The sequence below is a fragment of the Camelus bactrianus genome, chromosome 5, assembly GCF_048773025.1.
Source record: "Camelus bactrianus isolate YW-2024 breed Bactrian camel chromosome 5, ASM4877302v1, whole genome shotgun sequence".
NCBI classification, from domain to species: Eukaryota; Metazoa; Chordata; class Mammalia; order Artiodactyla; family Camelidae; genus Camelus; species Camelus bactrianus.
This window is the reverse complement of record NC_133543.1, coordinates 43571466-43596256: the sequence shown is the minus strand read 5'-3', so window position 1 is coordinate 43596256 and position 24791 is coordinate 43571466. Positions and strand designations below refer to the sequence as shown.

Below are 24791 nucleotides of genomic sequence, written 5' to 3'. Positions count from 1 at the left end.
TCTGTAGCTTTTCTTTACCATCTTTAACATTGATGTTTTTGATGAAAATATCCCCCCTCACTCTCTTTTCAATTGAATGCCCCTAATTTGGGTTTCCCTGATGTCTCCTCATGGTTAGATTCAGGTTTCACATTCTGGGCCAAAATACCACAGAATACTTGTGTTGTCTGTGACCACCTCTATGTTTCATCCATTGCAGTTAACTCATTAAACTTTCTTTCTGCTTTGCCCTTTTACTCTAGTTGTACTGCATGCAATCAGGCTGTTATTTAAGAGTGCTCTTAAAGGAATATATGGTGTTATGGGGTTGGATAGTGGTGATGGCTGCACAACAATGAAAATGTATTTAATACCACTGAACTGTATACTTAAGAATGGTAAATATTATGTTTATTTTAACACAATAAAAAAGGGGAAAAAAAGAACATATGGTAGATCTAGGTTTTATATTTTTTGTGAACTCAATCAGGAACTAGTTGCCTAGAATATAGTCTCATATATATAATACATCCTTAAAAAATACTTAGTAGTTATTTGATGATTATTAGTATCGTTATTTAAATTAGTAGATATAATATAGGAACAAATTTTATCCTGTATTTGACTTGCTTTTCCTATGATGATATACTGTTACTTTTTTGTTTACTTCTCACCAACCATCCTGTACCTTGCAATTTGGAGTTTTCATCCTCAGCATTAAAATTAAGATGTTTTTGGTACTGCCTCCTGTTTCAGGACAAAAATCAGAAAAATAAAAAGTGTTTGTTTACTAAATTACTATGCTTTAAAAAGAAGTTATCCTGCTCTTAATGTATCCTGTCTGATAAAAATGTATATGAAATAAACTAACCTCAAAAAGTTGATAACATCTCTTTTAGCTTGACCTATATTATATAGATATGTAGAAATTTTCTATTAAGATTGCTTCTGTATTGTATTAGCAATTAGTAGAATCAGCCACATAGTCTCTAAATATAAGAAATCTAAACTATATTATTATAATAATATTTATAAAGGTTAATTTGTCTTCTATTCTTACTACTTTACTGAAATAGTTCCTTTGTGCATCATGAGTTACATTCTCTTTTTGAAATTTAGTGACCTCTCAGTCTTCATTATCTCATTACCTATATTAGCAATGAATCTTGGCTTTTTGAAGCAAAATTAGTTCATGAAGTATGAAATTCCCATATATATATATAAACCTTTTTTAGGAAGTCATATTTTAAAGAGCCATTTTTCCTCTACTTTCAAAGGAATTGTAGATCCAAATCATTTGCTTACCGCCTGAGGCAGTAGGGAATAGCATTAAGAGTACAGCACCTGAGGATGGGTAATCTCTCCAAGTAACTTCCTGAATCCTAAGCTGAAAGAGCCAGTGGGTCTGTCCCATGATGACTGCTTTGGCTGTATAGTCTGTTGCAGAGATTTTGAGACTTTGTCTGTGGAGGGGGCCAGATGCATTTCATTTATTCAACAAATGAATATTTATTGAACATCTATTATGGATTAGACATTGGGGAAACAAAGATGCACAAAACACATTCCCTGCCCTCAAAGAGTAGAGAAAAATGAACAAATACACACTTGCAGATCAGGTAATTACTGTTAAGATTAGACTCCAGAGATCATAGAGATGAAGTGTAGGTTTTTTGTTCTGTTAAGTGTAGGGCCATTCATAATGAATTTTTGTCTTTTAATAAATTATAGCCATTTTCAATATAGCCTGAAGCTATACAATAATTTTGAGGTTTAAAATTTGGAAGACCCAAGAGGGTTTTCATAGATCTCCTTTAAATTGTGTCAGTTAGTTAATCAAATCAAAGCATTTTCCACTCAAATACTGGCTTTCAGAACCCACAGCATTTTGCTTACTGTATCCTTGAGAAGATATGTCTTATAAAGTAGAGGTAACTTAAAAGTTGCTAATAGAAACAAAATATATTTATATAAACTTATATTATGATTTCAGAGATTTATCTTTGATTAGTATACAATTGTCTATTTTTTAGGGCAGAGAAATTCAAGTAGAATGTTTTGTAAATAGACATTATTAAATGGATTTAGGGAACAGCTATCTAAACAACCCTGTTTTGAATTTTTCCATACATTGCTTCCATGCTGTCCAGTTACTGTATTTCACTGGCAATTGTATAACTTATTTCCAATAAACTGAATTTAGTACATTCTCCACAATTAAGACTCCAGATCAAAAAAAAAAAGACTCCAAATCTTTTTCACTTGTTTCAATCCCTCAACCCCTCCACAGTCTCTTGCAATATTTTTTAAAACTTAAAAAATTTTAAAACATTGCAAACCTACAGACTATAAAATGATACAATAAAAATGCATGTACTATACCTACTACCTTGCTTTAATAAAAGTTAACCTTTGCCACATATGCTTCAACTTATTATTTTGAATAAAAAAAAACACATACATTTGAAACCTCATATAATGGGAAATCCAACCCCATTCTCTCTCTTCCTTCTTTCCACAGTAAGGTGATTTATGTTGATCACTCTTATGAAAGAATTTGTAAATTTTTGTACCACACATGTATATGATACACAGCATTGTTTGACATGTTCTAAAACCTTATAAAGCATTATACTGTATGTATCATTTTCCAAACTCCTTTTTTCATTACTCATTCTTTTTGGATTTATCCATTTTTATTCATGTACTGTAAGTTATTCATCATTAATTGCTGAACAGTATTTCATTTTATGAATATAATACAATTAATTTATCTGTTCTCCTAATAATAGGTAAAGTGTTTATAATTTTTTGCTATAAATGTTACAAGGAACATTCTTGTACTTGTCTTCTTATGCATAGCTGTGGAAGTTCTGAAGGGTATATATGTAGAACTGAATTTTCACTTTGGAATGATTAGCTGTTGATGAATTGATCTCTCTCTGATGATTGTACAGTTAACATTCCACAAGCCACAGGTCTGTGTAATGATTTGGGACAGCTCTGACCTCATGGCTGCCAGTGGACCACATCCGCCGATCCCTTAGGATGTCTCCGTCACTGTTCCTAAGTGACCCCTAAGCTCCCAGTGTCCACATACCAGGGGACAGAGTCTGTCCTGGCAGTAGATCCCTAGCGTTCCTGTACATCATCATGCAGGGGAAGTTGCCATGACAAAATGTATTTCCATTTCTTTTGATCCTGAATGAATTTGACACTATCATACTTAATTATTATATATGTATATATTTTTTTACCAGTCTGATTGATTATTAAGTGATAGCTGATTGTTTTAAATTCTCTGATTTTCTGGTTGTACAGCTTTCGTGTGTTTACTGATTATCTAAGTTTCTTTGTTTGTGAATTGCTGGTTCATATTCTTGGCCCATTTTTTCAAAATTAGGTTGTTTGTCTGTTTCTTATCCTAGTGAATATATCCTAAATGCATTAGAGATGTCCTTTCTCATTCAGTGCCTTGTCTTCACTTTGGTTAAAGTGTCTTTTTTGTATAGAAGCTTAAAAAGTGTTAATTTTCAATGTTAGTTTTTTATTTTATGATTATGCTTTAAAAAAAGATGTTTTCCTGTTGTTTCATTGTTTCAATGAGAACCCAAAACTTAGTGGCTTTAAACAACAATTATTTTATTGTATTTCATGGTTTCTGTGTATTAGGAATTCAGACAGGGTATACCAAGGTTGCCTTGTCTCTGCTCCACATGCCTCAAATGGAGTGACTGGAAGACTTGGGGGGTTGGAGGGTGACTTGACAGCTGTGGGCTGGAATTATCTGGAGATACCTTTGCTGGTGTCTTTAGGCAGTTGCTGGTTGTTGCCTGGGACTTCTGCTTGGTTGCTGGCCAGAAATCCTATACATTTAACTTATTTCACTGAGTTGGAACTACAGGATAATATTAAATAGAAGTGGTAACAACAAGCATTTAGCTTTTTCTTTTTACCTTAGCTTTATTTTAATTCTTATTTGTGACTGTCAGTATGTTGTATTCCTAAAGAACTTTTCTACTGTTCCACTAAGTTGGATAAGAGTTTTTAATTACAAGTTAGAGTTAAATTTTATTGAAGCCTTTTTTTTTTTTGCATTTTGAGAAGATACTACAATTTTCTCTTTTTAATTTGTTAATCTTGTGACTATATTTAATAGCTTTTCAAAAACAGACCCATCATTGTATTCTCTGAATGAAACCCACTTAATCATGATTTGTTAATAGTATTTTAATATTTTGCTGGATTTGATTTGCTAGTTTATTTAGAATTTTGCAACTGAAATTGGTTTGATTTTGCTTTCAAAATTAAACTGGCCGCATTAAACGAGTTTTTTTCTCTTTGTCTGTCTTTCCTCATTTTCATAATAAATAGTAAATACTTACTCCAAAAAAAAGACAGAAAGAGAGAAAAGGAACAAAAACCGTATAGGGATAATGGAAAACAACTAGCAGGAGGGTGGATTTAAATTCAGCCATATCCATTAATTGGATCTAAATACTCTAATTAAGAGGAAGACATTGTCAGACTGGGTAAAAGTGTAACTGTAGGCTGTTGAAGAGAAACTCATTTGAAATATAAAGACGTAGGTAGATTAAAAGTAAAGTGGTATAAAATATATATTTTATAAATACTTATTAAAAGAAAATTGGATTGATTATATTAATTTCAAGCAAAGTATATATTAAAGCAAGGACTATTATCAGGGCTGACAAATTAATGATAAGGGGTTGCTTTCATCAAGAATTATTAAGACATAAAAATCCTAGAATTCCGTGCACCTAAAAAGTAACAAATAAAATGAAGAACTTTATCTTAATAAATCTGAAATCTTATATAATATGTATAATGTCCTAGAAAAACAAAGTAGCAAAATTGTCTCAGGATTTTTAAAGACCTGAGTAAATGAATAATCAAGAAAGAAACAGTATTAACAACTATAATTACTCTCCCCTAAAATAAGGAAAAAATAAACAAACTAGTCATTAAGGAACAGATGACTGTATTTTATGTAAAATTTTTCACTTTGAAGCTATACTTTATACTGTATTTTGGTTTCTGTTGTTCCTGAAGAATAGTATGCCTTTATTCCTTATGAGATCATCTGTCTTTTTTCTCTTTGACATCTTTTATGATTTCCTGTTTATACTAATATTTTGCAACTTCATCTTGAAGGGTCTAGTTGTGGGTGTATTTTTATCTTTTTTGAAACACAAAGTATGCTTTCTATCTGAGAAACTTATTCTTTCCTCAATTCTAACAAACACCCAGTCATTAATTCTTCAAATACTGCTTCTTTAATCATTTCCTTCATTTCTTTCCTACGGCTCTCCTATTAGTTATATGTTGGGGCCTCTTAATATCTCCCACATGTCTCTTGAACTTAAAAAAAATAGGTTTTTTGAGATATTATTCACATATCATAAAATTCATCCTTTTAACTACACATACAATTCAGTAGTTTTTCATATATTCATAGGGCTTTGCACACATCACGACTGTTTAATTTTAGAATGTTTTCATCATCCCATGAAGAAATCTCATATAAACCAGAAGTCACTCCCTATTTCCCACTCCCCAGGCCCTGTTAACCAGTAATTTACTTTTTATCTCTATAGATTTCCCTATTCTGGACATATAAATGGAACCTTACAATATGTGTTCTTTGTGACTGGCTTTCTTCATATAATATAATGTTTTCTAGGTTCATCTGTGTTGTAGCATGTATCACTACTTCCTTCCACTTTATTCCCAAGTAGTCTTTCATTGTAGGGATATACCATATTTTGTCTATTTGTCAGTGGTAGACTTTTGAGTAATTTAAAATATTGAACAGTTATGAATAATGCTGCTATGAACACTCATGTATAAAATCTACATACATGTAGATTTTTGTGTGGACATATGTTTTCAGTTTTTTGGGGTATATACCTAAGAATGGAATTACTGGGTGACATAACTCTATGTTTAACTTACTGAGGAACTGCCAGATATTTTCCAAAGTGACTGTAACATTTCACAATCCCACCAGCAATGTTTGAAGATTCCAGTTATTCTACATCTTCACCAACACTTGCTATTTTTTCTGCCTTGTTCATTTTAGCCATTCTAGTGGATGTGAAGTAGTATCTCATTGTGCTTTTGATTTGCATTTCCCTGATGGCTAATTATATTAAGCATCTTTTCATGTGGTCATTGGTAATTTTTATATCTTCTTTGAATAAATGTCTATTCAAATCTTTTCTTCATTTTAAAATTGTATTGTTTTTAATTACTGAGTTTTAAGAATTTTTATAATATATTTTGGATACAATTTTCTTATTTAGGCATATAATTTGCACATATTTTTTCTTATGTTGAGTGTCTTTTCACTTTCTTGATAGTGTGCTTTCAAACTCACAATTTTTCATTTAGAAAAAATTCAGTTTATCTTTCCTTTGATTGCTTGTGCTTTTGACTGATTGCTTTTGCTTTTCATTTCATATATAAGAAATTATTGCCTAATCCTACGTAGATAAGATTTACACCTAAGAGTTTTTTGATTGTAGCTCTTATGTTTGGGTCATTGATCCATTCGGAGTTAATTTTTATGTATGGTGTGAGGTAGGGGCCCAACTTTATTCTTTTGCATTGTGGTTATCCAGTTATCCCAGCACTTTTTGTTGAAAAGACATTCTTTCCCCACTGAGTTGTTTTGGCACTGATACCAGATATCAATTGACCTAAAAGTAAAAGTTTATTTCTTGATTCTCAACTCCATTTCATTGATCTAAATACATACCATTAAGCCAATATCACCAATATCACATTGCTTTGATTGCTGCAGATTTGTAGTAAGTTTTGAATGCAGAAAGTGTGAGCACTCTGACTGTTCTCCTTTGAGATTGTTTTAGCGACTCTGGGTCTCTTATTACCAGATTTCTTGCATCAGGTTCCCCTTTCGTGTCTTATCTATGTGTGATCTGATCAACCTTTCATGATTTTTTTTTTTTTTATCTAACATTACTTTCTTGAGGATCACTTAAAATATTCTTTGGCCAAATTCAGTATTCCCTTTACTTCCCTCTCCTATCCTATACTTTTTTTTTCTTCCAGTTTTCTAGTAAGATCTTTCCACTCTTTTGTTCCAATTTCCAGGGTTTTTTCTAACTTTTTTTCTTTCACAATATTTCTTTTTCTCTTCCAGCTAGTTAGTGAGTACCCTTTGTGTCCTGAGCACTCTGTTAATATTTGGAAAAGAAAATTCTTTAAAACACAATCCTTATTCTCAAGTTTTTTATGATAAATAATATGATACAGGTTATATTCTCTTTCATAAAGGAGAATCAGATTTTTATTTTTGATTTTGATTTTGCTAATATGCTTTGGTTTAAGTTTTGGTAAACTTGAAAGTCATACTCATTTTGAAAGGGTGTTTATGTTAAAATAATTACAATAATTATCAAAGACAAAATGAAGCATTGTCTATATAGAAAAATTGAATATAAAGGAATAGCAAAAAGGGAAAACAAACTAAAAACTCATGCGAGAATGGCTATACATGTTAATAAATAAGATAAATGTGATTTACTTCTTTTTTATTTACTTTTCAGTCATTCATTTCTCCAAAATAAATTTATTATTGTTGATTTTTTTCCCCAAAACAAACAAGAAATTCTCCAATTCTCTAACACCATCTCTAACAGTTTAATTCAGTTCGTACACGAACTATTCAGTTAGTGTAGATTCCACAGATTGAGGTCTCTGTCCCACAAGGCTGCCCCCACTTCCAATGCCAGCTGCAAATGAGGTCCTCAGTCTACCCACACTTATACCTGGCCAACTACTAATCAGGGGTTCCCATGACTACTCCCTCAGAACTCAACAGAATTCAAGAAAAGTGTTATACTTATTACTACATTTATTATAAAGGATACAAATGAACAGCCAGATGAAGAGGTACATAGGGTACGATCCAGAAGGGTCCTGAGCACAGGAGCCTCTGTCTCAGAACCCTTGAGTCAGTACACACCACTCCTGGGATGTGAACCTGTTCAATAACTTGAAAGCTCCCTGAACTCTATTGTTTAGGGGCTTTTATGGAAATTTCATTATCTAGGCATGGTTGATTAAATCATTGGCCATCAGTGACTGAACTCAATCTCAAATCCCTATCTTCTCTCCAGAGATGGGGGTTGGAGTGGAGCTGAAAGTTCTAATCCTCTAATTGAGTAGTTAGTTTTTCTGGTGACCAGCCCCTATCCTGAAGCTGTCTACCTACTCCTTCCCCATAAGTCATCTAAGTAGCATACAAAGACAGAAAGTTTAAATTCCAGAGCTTTTGGTGCTCTGTGCCAGGAACGAGGGGCTAAGACTAAATATTTATTTGTTATTATACCACAAGCATCTATTATATATTAGACATAAGCATTGCTTGTGTGGACCTTGGAGTCTAGTAAAAGGAAACAAACTATTAAAAAGAAAATCTTAACAATATGTGATAAGTTATTCAGTGATAGACATATGCACAGAATCTTATAAGATGTTAAGATTACCTCACTTATCCAGGCTACAAGGAGTACTGAGAGTTGGAATTGGAGGCCAGATGGCAGAGGTTAGGAAAGGGTTTCTGGAGGAAGTTGCTTTTTGCCTGACAAAAGGAAGGAAGACAGAAAAGTTAGAAATGTCCTAGAGTTCTAAATGATAGAAAAAGATCACTTAAGGTAGTGTCACTCTCTTCTCAGGGTGATATATAGGGGAGATTTTTCAAATAGAGTATTACTCTACTATTTTATCCCTTGTCTTTTCTATGCTGGAATGAAATTGTCCATTTTCTAATGTGAAATTGATTTGTAAGTAAGAATATTTTAAATTTTAAACCAATGATCAGAATTTTTATTCTCCACTTAGATGGTACTGCACCTCAGAGGAAGATAAGGCACAGATAAGATACACAACTTAGTTTAACAGATGGGTATTGAAAACCTACTGTGTATCACTGTACAAGACATTATTTTATCATGGAACAGTTTTTGTGGCTTAATGTATTGAACTAGCTTCTTTGGATGAAGGTAGACAATAGAAAAAATTATCTCCCAGAGGAATTAGTTGCTGAAAATGTTAAAATATTTATTTATATATATATTTATTTAAAATATTATGATAATAAATGAAATAGAAAAGTGAAATCATATTTAAATTTTGAACTAAAAATTCATTTTTATCATTAAAGATTTGAGTGTCTTATATACTTTTGTTTTTAAAAATTCTAAACCAATTTTTTTTAAAAAAGCAAGCATTATATTGTATTGGCATATTTTTATACCATTTCTGCTTAATATTAGAAAAGTTGTTAATGAAGTGCATAACTGTAGCAGTTCAGCATTAAACCTTTTATACTTTTATTGAAGCTTCTTTGCCCATTTTGTTTAGGTATATAATAGGAAAAGGAAGAACATAGTCTACACATTTTGCAGTATGTGGTTATTCTTTGGATTGCTCCCCAAACAGTCATTGTTTCATCCTGAATAGTTCACTTCACAATTTTTTTTGAGAAACTGAAGGCAGCTATTCTCTTTGAAATATTCCAACTTTTATGCTTGTTTAATTCACTAGCAGTTTTGAGAATAAGAATCTACTTTTCATTTAAATCATCTTTATAAATTATTTTGAGAACAAAGCCGGGTGGTATTTAATATGTAATGATTATGTATCATAGATAATAACAACAATATATATTGAAATTATAAATTAAGACATATTTGTTATGATGTAATGATGACATAAATTGTTACTTGGTAAATTCTGCCCGTGCATCACTAGGTGGAACAGAGAACATGCCAAGTCATGTTAGGGGACAAGTCATGGAAACCCCAGTATAAGGAAAAAAAGAGTAAATAGCATAATAAAATGTACTGACTATGATGTAGTGAATTAAAACTGTATCTTCTAAAACCTAGATATTCAAGTGATAAAATTTAGCAACTTTTCATGATTTTGCCCTCTTCTCCCAGCAAATTCAGTAGTATCTTTGTTCCAGATTCTAGCTCTTAAGCATCACAATCATTAAACTCAGAAGTCTTCTTTTCCCCATCCTTTTTACCATGAATTCCAGCTGGTTGAATCTGGTTAACTAGTTTGATGATCAATAATGTTATTCATTCTGTTCCTAGGACTTTAAAGAAAAGCGTTACCTGTTCAGACCAGAGTAATCCAGGCACTGGCATATCCTTGGCTGTGTTTGAAAAAAATCAGGCTAGTATTTCCTTTAAAGCTCCAAATAAGAGAGCTTTTAATTTTTTTAAGCTGCATAGAACTCAGCATACAAATATTATATGCTTTTACTTTTATTTATTTTGTTACTTTCTTTTGAAATCCTCCAAGCTGTTTTAATATCTACCCTTTTTCTGAATATATGACAAGGGCCATTTTTCATTGAATGTTAAAACAGTATGTCTCCTTATGGATATCAACTGTTCATTAACTAGGTAGTACATTTGATGGTGAAGAGGAAGAGAATTCGCAGGCAGTACAAGGATTTAGTGTTGATATTAATATTATACAGTAGATTCTTATAATATGGAGATATGTTTTCTTGCCTCTAAGTAATTTTGATCTGCCATCTTTCTTTGCCTTTTCACAAATTATAATTTTTTATGTTTTGTCACTCAATCTAAAAACTGGTAACAGATGACAATCTTTAAAAATTCATTATGAACATAACAGTGTTCACAGTGTGGATTCCACAACAAAAATGATAAATAACCCAATTAAAGACTGGGCAAAGGATTTGAATATTTCTCTAAAGAAGATATACAAATGGCCCACAGCCAAAAAATACTCAACAGTGAAAAGTTGAAAGCCTTCCTGCTAAAATCTGGAACAAGGCAAGGATGTCCACTGTCACCACTTCTATTTAACATAGTATTAGAAGTCCTAGCCATAGCAATCAGGTAAGAAAAAGAAATAAAAGGGATCCAAGTTGGAAGGGAAGAGGTAAACTTGTTACTATATGCAGATTACATGATACTATATGTAGAAAACCCTAAAGATTCCACACAAAAACTACTAGAATTGATAAATTCCGCAAGGTAGCAGGATATAAGGTTAACATACAGAAATCTATTGCATTTCCTTACAATAAAAATGAAATATCAGAAAAGGAAAGTAAAAAAATTCCTTTTAAAATTGCATCAAAAAAATCACTGAATTGCACACTTTAACATGGTGAACTTTATTTTATGTAAATTTTACCTCAGTTTTTGAAATCCATTGTGAAGTCTAAAATTTTAATATTTGGGGAAGGAGTACCTGAAACATGTAGAATACTGCTCTGGGTAGTTTATACATTATCCTCGAATTAAAGTTATGTGTAGCTTATGTGAACCATAATGTCTGAGCTGCTAAAATGTTCTCAAGTATGATGCCAATGGCCAGTCTGAGGGAAGTTTAAAGAAATAGTCCTTCAAAACTCATTATTTTGTTTATTGCTGGAATATTTTTGATCACTCAATAGAATGACTTTCCTTAGGTCACAGTAACAAACAGAGCAGTTCTCTCTTTAAGAAAATGATTTCTTTTCACTTTATGAATACTGTGAATAATACAAACAAAATACAAACAACAGCTATGTACAGCAGTCATTTCTTCTTTGCATTGATTATCAGGAAACTCAAAGCCACATATTTGGTCCTCCAGAGCAAACGGTACAGGGCCTTATGGCATGCAGTTTTGAAACTAACCTTCTTGTCCTGATCTTATATTTCTCACTTTCAAGTTTTTATTTTTATTTTAGATATTATGTACTTTTTAAGTGTATTACCTCATTTTAGTATGTTACCTCATATTTTAGAACAGGACAGGGTATAAAAATATACAGAAATAAAGGATGTTACAATTAGAGGGAAAAAAGCCTAAGATGCAAATCTGTTTGAGTAACTTATCTAAATTAATATACACTAATATGTAATTAGTAGTTGTCTTTAAAACTTTCAAATTCTTTATAACTATACGTTTTAGCTAAGGAGGCAAGGAAACATGGTGAAAAGTAATTAATAAGCAGGGAGAATGGAACTTAAATGATAAAGTTTTGTGTAAATGATTGATAATATGAATTGTTTTCTGTTTTGAATAGATTGATAAGTTGTAGAATAGAATGGTGCTGGAAATCCCAAAGTGGAAAAGGGGTCAGTACAGAGGAGGGAAATGGGAAACTATAGTGGAGATGTTTTTTAAAATTGATTGCTTTAGTTTTTGTCTAATGTTGATCCTATTTAAGCCCCACTGTGCATAATCAAATAAAAGCTGTGTATGGCTGTGTATAGCTTAGAAGGACATTGCTGTCACATTGTAAAATACGTCAACATTGCTTTCATATTTTTAGCATGGCAGCCTCTATTACAAAATAATATTGTTCCTAAAGGATCTTTGATTTAATTATAGTGGTATCTTCCCCTATGATTTTTAATATTGTTTCCATAGAATTATTAAATTAGTTCACATCTTATATTTACTCTTTTTGTATTTCCAGCAGCAAAGATAGATCTATGCATTTATCAGGTGCTTGGTAATCATTGGTTTGCTTTTGTAATTTTCCCCATCATCATTTTTTTCCTTCTCTAGATCAGTCTCATCAGCATATAAACATGCTCTAGTATTCCTCCATTTTAATACAAAAACCTTTCAAGACCCCACATCCTCCTCAAGCTACAGTACTATTTCTCTACAGTTTTTTGTAGCAGAACTTCAAAGAGTTGTCCATATATATGCTGCTTCAACGTCCTCATTATACTTTCTCTGCTTTACATACGTTATTCAATACTTTTGTGTATACCACTCTGCTGATGCCATTCTTGTCACGGGCACCAGTGAAATTTATTAATGACCATTTCTCAGTCCTTAGCTTAATCATTTTTCCAGCAGCATTTATCACAGTTGATAATGTCATTTTTTCTGAAACTCTTCATTTAGGTAATTTGCCAAAACAAAATTCTTGATTTCTTAATATTACCACCATCACCAAACTTATTCCTACCCCAGTCTTCTCTGTCTCATCCATGTTGCTATTATTAAATGCTCTTAAAAGGCATTTTTTCCATCAAGTACATAGCAATTAATTGTGTCTGAACTTTACACCTCTCTTTCATCTGTATACCTCAAAAAAATTTATAAGCATAATTAACTAAAGCTTCACAACATCCTTGTGAAGTAGATAATTATGGTATGGCAAACTAAAGTACTAAGAGATTGCCTAAGATACCTTATGCATGTATCCCAAAATTCTGAAAGTGGGCCAGGACAATGTGGTCCCTTGTTGAAAGAATGAGACCAAATTTCTTTTATGATGAAATATTTAATAGTTCTCAGAAAAATAATATAGCAGTAATGATTACTTAATATCCCTAAGTATTCATAGCAAAGTTCTTTTAATAGAAAAGAATAAAATATATATTATCTGAAATCTAGTATTTACTAGTCATGGCAACGTTAGTTATTGTATCTAACTAAATATTTTTTTGATTGTATATTGTTAAATTGCTTAATTGCTTCACCAGTCTTCATAGCCATAATCTGAATATCAATCTTTGAAGGTTTGGAGTAGAATAGTTTCATTTAAGTCTTTTCAGCTATGATACATGAAACCTTTATAAAAACTATGAACTTATGTTTGTCTTGATCGCTTTCTTGTTCAAGTGAGGTGGTTTTTTAAAGGCAGTTTTATAAGTGGCAGATTATCTTTTGATTTAGTCTTTGTTGACAGGACTAAGATGGACTCTAATTTACATGAAAACTAAAATTTCCCCATAATTTATACTCAGATAATGTATTTTATTTTAGTTAAAATACATAAGGTAATGTATTTTATTTTAGGTAATTCCTAAAAGCTTCACCTTTCTATTGCTACAGTTTGAGTTGAATTCCCTAAAAAACTTACAGTTAGAGAAGTAAAATACAGCTAAAACAGCATATAATTTTTCTTAAATGAAGCCCTTCATTATATTACTTCACCAAGTGATTAGTTCATTTTTGGATATTGTGTATATTAGCCTCAAGAATGTTTCAACACCTGTTGACAGTGCTACCACTTTCTTCCTCTACTGGCTGGCCATTTATGGCTCTAAAGCAGAAACCCATGAACAAGTGAATAAAGATTTTGAGAAGTGCTAATTAGTGGTAAATGTTAGAAAAACATGCAGCTTTATATATAATTAAATTTTAAAAAATTCACCAAGTCAGATAGCCATTTGTGTTTTGTTTGCATGGTTTTTATTATCAGCAAAATTATGAAGTTGCTATCTGAGCTCTAGCTAAACTTCATGTAATAAGGCTTATGTTAATTATCTAAAAATTTTGTGAGTTAACCTATGGGAATTACAACTTATCTAGAGAAGTTTCAATCACACAGAATAGTAAGGACAAATTGCAAATGAAGAATATGATACATTTTGAGGGAATGACATCTTTTTGCAGTAAGGATAATGAAATTATTGACACATTTTAGTAATTTATGGAAATGTAATTTTATTTTATAAGGAATGTGAAATCATTGACAATACAAGAAGTGCTTTTTACACTATTTACAATAGCCAAGACATGGAAACAACCTAAATGCCCGTCAACAGATGACTGGATAAAGAAGTTGTAGTATATGTATACAATGGAATACTACTCAGCCATAAAAAAGAATAAAATAATGGCATTTGCAGCAACATGGATGGAGCTGGAGATTGTCATTCTAAGTGAAGTAGGCCAGAAAGACAAAGAAAAATACCGTGTATTACTCATATGTGGAATCAAAAAAAAAAAAAAAGACAGACAAACTTATTTACAAAACAGAGACAGACTCACAGACATAGAAAACAAACTTACGGTTACTGGGGGGTAAGGGTGTGGGAAGAGATAAATTGGGAGCTCGAGATTTGCAGATACTAACTAATATATATATATAAAATAGATAAACAGCAAGTTCATACTGTATAGCACAATATCTATACAGTAGATATGTATTCAATATCTTATAGTCAGTGTAAACTGACTATACTTCAATAAAAATATATATACAAATAAAAATGAACAAAAAGACAAGGGCTTTTAAAAAATATTTATTATTTATATTATTGAAGTATAATTGATTTACAATGTTGTGATAGTTTCAAGTGTACAGCAAAGTGACTTAGTTATACATATATATATTTTCCATTATAAGTTATTACAAGATATTGAATATAGTTCTCTATGCTGTACAGCAGGACCTTGTTACTTATCTATTTTATATCTAATAGTGCATATCTGATAATCACAAGCTCCTAATTCCTTCCCCACCCCCACTACCCCCTTGGTAACCATAAGTTTGTTTTCTATGTCCGTGAGTCTATTTCTGTCTTATTAGTAAGTTCATTTACATCACTTAAATTTTTTTAATTTAATTTTTTAATTTTTAAAATTTTACTTTTTTATTGACATTCAGTTGATTTACAATGTTGTGTTAGTTTTAGGTATACAGCAAAATGATTCATTTATACATAGATATTTATATACATATATAAATCTATTCTTTTTAAGATTCTTTTCCATTATAGGTTATTACAAGGCATTGAATATAGTTCCCTGTGTTATACAGTAGGCCCTTGTTTGTTATCTGTTTTATATATATAGTAGTGTTGTATATGTTAATCCCAGACTTCTAATTTATCCCTCCCCCACTTCCCCTATAAGTTTGTTTTCTGTGTCTGCAAGTCTGTTTCTTTTGTAAATAAATTCATTTGCATCTTTTTTTAGATTTCATATATAAGTGGTATCATATTGTACTTGTCTTTCTCTGTCTGACTTACTTCACTTAGTGTGATAATCTCTCCGTCCACCCATTTTGCTGCAGATGGCATCATTTAATTCTTTCCTATGGCTGACTGGTATTCCACTGTGTGTGTGTGTGTGTGTGTGTGTGTGTGTGTGTGTGTAACAACTTCTTTATCCAGTCATCTGTCGATGGACATTTAGATTGCTTCCATGTCTTGGCTACTGTCAGTGGCGCTGCTATGAACATTAGTGTGTATGTATCTTTTCGAATTAGAGATTTTGCAAGAAGTGTTTTTTTAAATGCCATCTGTTTATATTTGGTTTTACCTGAAGTGCTGTTTGTTTAGTAGAAGAGAGTAGTAGTTTGGAGAGGGTGACAAAAAATTAGAATCCTGGTAAATTTTCTCTTTAAGATTTTAAAGAGATTGTACATGCTTTTTTTGTTTTTGCTTTTGGTTTTCTTTATTACTTAAGGCAGTTGTCTTAAGGGGAAACTCACTTTAAGTTGTGATATGACAAAGTTTGGTGTTTTAAAGTGAGAAACTGTCATTTGCTTTATTTCTAGACTTTCTTGGGAGGCTGTAGAGTCAGCACTTTTTAGCTTTCTGGGTATCTCTAGTGTAGATAGTGGTTTACACTTCTGATTATTTCTAACAGCAGGTATTGAATTACAGTCATCCCTTGGTATGTGGGGTACGGAGGGATTGGATTAATGTACATGAATTAATGTGCAGTGTCATTGAAAGTACTACCTTAACAGCCTTTCTGAACATTAAGGGAAGAAGCATATCTTATATTTTATTGCATACCCTGCTTAGACTTGCAGTTGAAACTGAGGACAGAATGCATTCAGTGAGTACTATGCACCGAAAATACTGCTTGGAATTGGAACTATCCGTTCAAGCTGCCTATTTTTCTTCTTTTCTCTGCTTTTGATATCTTCCCCCCAATGAAATGAGGAAAACAACAGTTAGCTTGGCACCAACATAGTCACTGTACAGGTCAGGATATGATTTCTATCACTTTAAAGCTTTGGTGCTTATAGATAAAGTATCTAAATTGATTAGTGCTTTTCTTACTTGACACAACAGCTTAACAGAAGTTCTGTTAATGTTTTATAAGGTCTTCTATTTGTATGCCTGCTCTAGACTAGATGGCAGGCTTCTTTCATACATACCATGTTACATTCTTAGTTAAAACTCTTGTCTTGCTGTTAAAGCTTGCTCGTGTTTTTTCTTTAAAATATGATGAGAAAGGGAAAATAATTGATAACAAAAGATATTCCCAAGGATCAGGGCTATTAATATTGTTAATAAAATAAATTTCTTTTTTCTAAATTCTGTTGAGGTTTTAGTCATAATAGTGTGCAAATAAATGAAGTAAACCACTTCTACCCAGCTGATTTAAATTTAAATTTAAGGAGATTTAAAACTCAATTCTCCAAGACCAAGGACTATTCCCCTTTATACACACTATGATACCATTAGAATTCTGCAATAAAATGAATCTTCTTTTCCCCCCAACATAAACTTGAAGGTTGTTTGAAGATAAAATATTCCCCTCAAGATTTGGAGCAGTGTTCCTAAACTGAACATATCCAACCCAACACAGTAGAAGGGTTTTTTCCTATGTCTAAAAAAAATAGAGAAAGTAAATTTTCAGATATTTCTGGAGGATCATTTATACTTCGATCCTGGTATAGTTTTAGAAATGCCTACTTGCACTGTCTAGTGTTGTATAGCTACATGTGGATATTTAAATTAAAATTAATTAATATTTTAAAGTCAATTCCTTAGTCACACTAACTGTATTACAAGTACTCAATAGCCACATTTGGCTCTGGGCTAAGTATTGGACAGTGCAGATACTGAACATTTCCTTTATTGCGTAGTTTCATTGCACAGCTCTTGATAGAGTTGTCCCCTGATATCAGTGGAGGATTGATTCCAGGATCTGCCATGGATACCAAAACCGGTGGATGCTCAGACCCCTTACATAAAGTAGCTTCCTACAGTCAGTTCACTGTTATCTGTGGACTGTAGAACCCACATCCCACAGATATTGATGCTGTATCCCATTAGTAATAGGTCACATTTTCACCGGTTTCCCAGGTTTATAGTTCCCTATTATTTACAAGTATTCTTCCGCAAAAAAAGTATTGCTTATCAAAGCTTGTGATTTTTTCCTACTGAATAATTTCCCTCAGTAGTAGTAGTAGTAGTAGTAAGGATTTGAAATAGCTAGTTGATGCTAGAAGCGTGTTTTAGAGTTTTATAACGTTTTTATTAAACCATAAAAACATATGCCAAAATATGCATAGTTGTGATTCTCTAAGAAGGGAATGATAAAGACATGTCTACAAGATTGCAACACTAAAACAACCTACAGGTAACATATGGTTTGTGAGATTACTTTTCACATGTAAATTTTTAAAATAATTTTTAAATTATGCTCTTAAAAGAGCATAGAGCACAGAGAAAACATTAAACTGATATATAAATGAATGATTAAATATTTTAGTGACTTTTACTTCAAGTGAATTTTAGGATTAATTAGCATAGATTTCCATGTTCAATTTGAGTGAGGTGAGAAACAGTCAGTATAGATTTGCTATTCATTTATTCCTTTGAATATTTTCAATAAGCTATACTTGCTTTGTATATATTGAAACTTATGTAGGGTTGTAAAGTGAAGGATAAGACTTGAATATGCTGAAATTGATTACATAAGGAAAGACTTTTTCCCTTTGGGGACAGAGGAAGAAGAAAAATAGAGACAGTTACATTCTAATTACTGGAAACAGTCATATAATTGTATATCATGACTTAAGATTCTTTTCTCACACTTTAACATTGGTAGATGTTTTCTGAGGGTAGGTGTAGTTAAGATTTTCTCTGTTCATATTTGCTAAAATGGTGTCTTGTAGGGGAAAATACATAGTTGAATTACATTTACATAAAATGTAATATTACTTTTTATATGTATAATTTGAATATATTCCTCGTTTCAAGATGATTTTAAAGAATTATCTTTTCCTTGTAAAAGCCACTTTGGATTGTTATGAGAAGCCCTTAGATTTGTCTGGCTTTAACCTCTAGTGTCATTTTAATTTCATGTATTTTTTTCCTCATGCATTTGCAAATATCCAGGAAATTATGTGTAAAAACTGCTACCATGATGAAAGAATTCCTTTACTAGGTTTTTATACCATGAGGTTTAGGACTTTAAATAAAGTATGCATTTTAAACTATGGGTTTGGTCTTAAATATCTTGCTTTTTTCCCTCAAAAAAAATAAATAAAATGGAACATTTATCTTTTTATTCAGTTATGAACAGTGTTTGAATGTAACTGTTTTTAAATATTGAATACCTTTTTAAATTGGACAGTTTTATAGAAATTATAATTGCTTCTTTCACAAGACTTTTAGTATTGACACTTTACCATCACAAGATTTTTTTTTTTTTTTTTTTTTGTATTGATTGAAATTGAGAGCATAATGCTGGGACAGAGTTCCTTGAAGGCAGGTCTTTGGATACAGAGAGTAATGTATTCCATCTATGTAGCCTTCTTCTAACCTGATTTAATCTGGTGGGAGCATGGGTAGTTTAGAGAAAGTAAGTTTCCAGTCATCTTCTCTGATCCCTCCATGTATCATTTAAAACTAACACATTCTCCTCCTTAGAAATCTTTCCTCTTTTGCTTTTAATCGGCGTATTTTTCATTTCTCTATTCCTTGGGCTTATATCAGAGCACTGTGCAATGTCCCTCTCTTGCTTCCCATGAGCCTTATGTATAGGTATCTCCCCAAATTCTGCTGAATAGTCTGTCCTTTCTGTGTATTCATTCCCTTGGTGAACTCATCCACTCTCTTGTCTTGAATCGTACTTTTTTGTATGACTGATTTTTAAATCTTGGACTATTCTAAATCCCAGTTTCTACCTGTTGTTGGGAAGCATCTCTATTTGAATAGCCGGTTGTAACACTGGGCTTACTTACTCTCCAAAATAAAAATCACTCCATGCTGCCACCTCAGATTTCTTTCATTGTGTCCCTGGTAATCTTTCATTCCCTGTTATCCTTCTCTAATTCTTAATTTAGCATGTTTGTTGTTTCTACATGTAAGATGATTCTTGGGTTTCCCATTCTCTTTGCAGTCCTCATCTTCATTATCCAGATTGTCATTGTACCACACCTGTAACTTAGCACACCCACTCTCACACCACCCACTGCCTTGCTTTTTTTTTTTTTTTTTTTTGAGCTTCCCAGACTGTCTCTGCAGTGAACTTTCTAAAATACATACAGAGTTGTTACGGCATATTTTCCTTAAACAGATAGAAGTCATAAGCATTTCTATTTATATGTCCCTCTGAGTGGCTATAGTGCTAGATGCAGTAGGAAATCAGTAAGTAATTTTTCACTAATTCATTAAGCAGCTATCTCCTGAGTAGTTATTGGGTTCCAGCTATTATACTAGTGCTCCAGTGATCTTCTGTCATGGAGCTGGTGTCTGAAAATAGTCTCTGGTGGTAAGGAAAGCATTTCTGAGGAAGGGACACTTGTTATCAGACACGAATGAAGAGAGAAAGCCAGTCCTATAAAGATATGCGGAACAGTTGCTCCAGGCTGAGAGAACAGCAAGTGTCAAGGCCATTAGAAGAGGGACAAGTTTGGTATATTTATGGAATATCAAAAAGGTCATTATGACTGGAGCTTAGTAGAGAGACAGTGACAGGAGATGTGGTCAGGAGACCAGGTGACAGAGGGACTAATAGGCCATGGTAGGTATTATGGATTTTATTCTAAGTTATGGGAAAGCCATTGGACAGTTCTGAGTAGGAAGTGATGTGAGCTGATGTATTTGTTGTCTAGAATAGAAGTGGAGAGATTATAATAGTAGTGTGGGAGGGCAATATCTTGAACTAGTGAGGTTAAAAGCAGTAATGTTTTTGAATTAAGGGCAGAATGAGGAGGAATGGTTGGCAGGATGAATTGATGGGAGGCGTGAATTAAAAAAGGAACCAAGGAAAACTCAGTTCTGTGTGCTTGGACAAGTCGTGTCTCCTCTCCAACATCTATTTTTCCCTGAATGTATAATAAGAAATAACTCTTTCCCACTTCTGTGAAGGAATTGTTCTGAGGATCTGATGAAATAATCCATGAAATCTAATTATGAATCTTAAAACATTGTAAACATTGTATTAATTTTAACACTAAACATTTTAAAGCTTACCTTAAATCATACCTTGTTAAGAAATTTCTAAAAGCTTAGATTTGACAGGAATAAGAATTCTAAGCCATACATAGTTTAGAAAATAGTTTAACTTACAACTTCCCTTGGGTTTATGGTGTATAGTTCCTTTCCAATGATATTTTCAATCTTTAATAGTTTTGTTACCATTCGTAAGGGTTAGCATGTGGCAATTTCTCCTACTTGGTAAGAAGAAAATCCATGTTCTAACCATAAGCTAAGCTACTAATCTAATCATAGAGGAAAAGGTATCTATAAACAATACCTGGCTGTCTTTTGTTTGTAATATATTTAAGACACTGTGATTGTCTTCTCAGTAAATGTTTGAAAACAAGTAAAACTAACCCAAATGTCCTATGTTTATTTACTAATATGTTATGTTAACCCTGGAGTGTTGCTGATTATAAACAAAATATAATTTACCACATTATAATAAATAATAACCTGTACATAAACTCCATGTGTTTTATGCTTATTTGTGTCATGCCAATTACAATTTTCCCGACAATATTAATTTAAATATGACTTACAGTATAAAGAAAGACTAGTACTCTAAACAAACTTCTTAGTTTCTGAAATGATTTACTCAAGTATGATTCAGCTGAATGCTATTTCTGTTTTCCTATTGCAGATTGCTCAATAGTGATGTCACAAGATTGACCACATTGATCACAGTAAGACCAAAATGATAATTAAGCTTTTAAGGATGTTTTGTTTTCTCTGAGAATGAGAATTAAGTTAGAAAATGTTTGTAATTTTAAATTGTTATTCTTCTGTTCAACAGCCAATTGAATATTTAATTTTAGTGAATCACATCTCACACTCTTGTTAGTTATTTAAATACTTCTTTAAATTATTTTAAAACATTTAAAATGAAAATTACACTTAATTTGTAACTGAAATATATGCCTAATTATGTTAACATATTTCAGTGTGAATCATAATCAGAACATTGTCTTTATTTAGTTTTTGATTTTACTAAAATATGGCACAAAACATTTAAGGTGACTCCATACTAGGAAAAAAATTACCAAAATAAAATTACTTGAGACTGTAATCACATATTAAAGAAAGACTGTGAAAACAGCCTTGAAAGAATTATTAGGCTTCTTGCTTAAATTTTTCATTGATATTTAAATGATTTATAAGGAGTCTTCCAAATATGGAGAGTTGTTGAAAAGGATAGTTCTCTTAAGAAACTGATACTTTTCCGCTTTAATTTTATTTGAAGTGTTAATTTCTACTGTGTATAAGGAAATATTACTTAAAGAAAAACTTTATCCAAGACTTTGATCCACATTATTAGAAAATCGTAACTAGTAAAATCTGATTTACAATAATGAGATTTTACAGCTTTTTTGAAAAATTCCTTTCAAATAGCAGAGAAAAAAATTGAGTAAATTATTTATTCAGTGAATCTGTTTCTTTAATTCTGTTTTAATTGTTCATCAAAAGCAGTAATTGTCAGAAATGCAAATCCATATATAGACAATCTTTATGTTTTAACATTTTTTCTTGGAAAACTGGTTCATTTGCTAAATTTACATTTTTCAGAGAGGCCAGAGAGAACTTTTATTATGTTTTTAAAGGCTTTATCATCATCATTGAGTCTACAATGTTTATGGCATATTTATTCATTTTCCTAAGGGAGCATTTTAGCTGGCCCTGATTTGTAGCTCGTTTCTTGCTTGTTTTTTTTAAAATCAGAACTTTATTGCCCTAACTGAATAGTTTACAACAAAATATTAACATATTTTTGTAGTAACCTTCTGTTTAGCTCTAGTGTTTTACAATAGGGAAGTTAAAATTAACATTGGATGAAAAAGTTTTTTTTTTATTAAAAAATACTGACTCTCAGCATGTTTTTAGGGTAATATAAAGAGAACATTTAATTACAACTCCTCTAAATTCAAGAATTTCAGGAAGAGAGGTGGTGTTTAATATTATCGGATGTTAAGTTAAAGACTGAGAAGTATTCATTTGAGAGTTTCATAAGTGACTGATAATAGAAACTCTTTGTAATAATGTCAGGGTTGTGAAGCTTTCTCTAGCCCCTTGAGTCAAGAAGAGAGGGTAGATTTCGACACTGACTCAGGCTGAGATATTGAGAGAGTAATTCAAGTGTTGACCATGGGACTGGAATAAAATGAGGCCAGAGAAGTGCTGATATATTCAGAGAAGATGGAGAGATTAAGGGACTAGTTAGAGGTAGACAAGCTGGTAAAATGAATGATAAAGAACTAAAAGAGTAAAATGTTGTGGTTAGAGAGGGTGATATTATAGATTGTTTCAGAGCTGAATCTGTAATATTTATATATTATTTAATATATACCTTATATATTTTTTTATTCAGAAATTTTCAGAATTTAGGAGAATTTCTGTTTTTACCCTCATGTTACATTTCACAGAAATGTCAAAATCTTCTAACTGATCTTTTTTCTTCCTGGCCATTGTCAATTCTATTCAAGCCTATGCCTCATCCTCAATTTAATTTTATTAAAACATTGCTCTTATTCTCTTGTTTCTGTACTTGAAGATGTTTAGTGACTTTCCATTTCTTATAAAATCAAATCTAGATTTTTGAACTTGGTATTCAAGACTCCTCCTCAGTTTGGCTCTAACATATTTCCCAGACAAATATCTTACTATTCACGAAGAACACTATACTCTACCCAATGTGGACTGCATACTCCACCTTGAATATACATTTTGTCACCATACTTAACACTCATGTCATTCCCTTTTCCTAGAATATTCTTTTTCTTTTTCAGGCTTTTTATTTCTCCTGATGAAATCAAACCTCCCTTCTAATGCCCTATACACATGTAATCATCTCTTTGAGGCCTTCCCTAATCATCCTAATTGAAAATGATTCCCTCTCCGGAGTAGTTTGGTAATGCTTAATTTCTATTATTCCTGTGTGACTGATAACATATATTTCTTTGTATTTTGCATATTTTAATATGTATTTTCAAATTGTACTCAGCAAATGAGTATTCAGGAAATGTTTGCTAGTAATCATAAGTTACCCTGGAAAGAGTTAAATTAATTAGTAGTCTTTAGTTTTCTTATATTAAAATTGAAACAAGGATAGTAATACATGAATATCTAAAATTGAACCACAGGAAGTAGGGTGGGTAGGAAAGAGCATAGGTTTTAGAACCAGAAAGACTTCAAGTACTGATGCTGCCGTATACTGTGTATGCGACCTTCGGCAAGTCAGCCTCTTTGTGCCTCAGTGTCTGCACCTGTAAAATGATATATGCATATATCTTAAAGATTGTTAAAAATGTTAATTAACTTTCTTCCCTCTTACTTGTTTAATTTAATGATTTGCTTCTTTATAGATATGGGATGGGGTAGGACATCAACTATACAGGTCAGGGATATATCCAAATTTACCTCACTCACACATTGTGATCCTTTCATCTATAAGTTTTAATATATGGATCCTCCAAACAGCATTTATAGGTACTATAAAGAATAACTCATAGACTTGTTTCTTTTTAAATCTCCCCAAATCCTCTATCTTGTTTGGGAGTATTTATACAGTTTTACTTACATGTAGTTTTGTTTATATGTAATTTTATTAATACAACGGCTTATATTTTATTTTACATATTCTTTTAAAACATTTTGCTACTTATTTAGTAACCTGTTACAAAGCAACTTTTTAAATAATTGAAGTGGCTTTTTCTGTTTTATTAAAATTGCTTTTTTTCCCTTGGTAATTTTATTGTGAATGTTATTTAAATTTTATAGAGATTAATCTCTTCCAGTAGAAATATT

The 24791-nt window shown here is 31.8% G+C and overlaps 1 protein-coding gene across 22 annotated transcripts in view; it reads left to right on the top strand.

The window, feature by feature from the left end:
• Positions 1-24791, top strand: part of BAZ2B (bromodomain adjacent to zinc finger domain 2B) — a 290518-nt gene that overhangs the window by 91152 nt on the left and 174575 nt on the right. For 21 of the 22 annotated variants that reach the window (XM_074363742.1, XM_074363741.1, XM_074363758.1 and 18 more), the window contains one exon: positions 21634-21676. The exons of the other annotated variant lie outside the window; for it this stretch is intronic. The gene's annotated coding sequence lies outside the window, so the exon portion shown is untranslated. The remainder of the gene's footprint in view (positions 1-21633; positions 21677-24791) is intronic. 22 annotated transcript variants of the gene reach the window in all.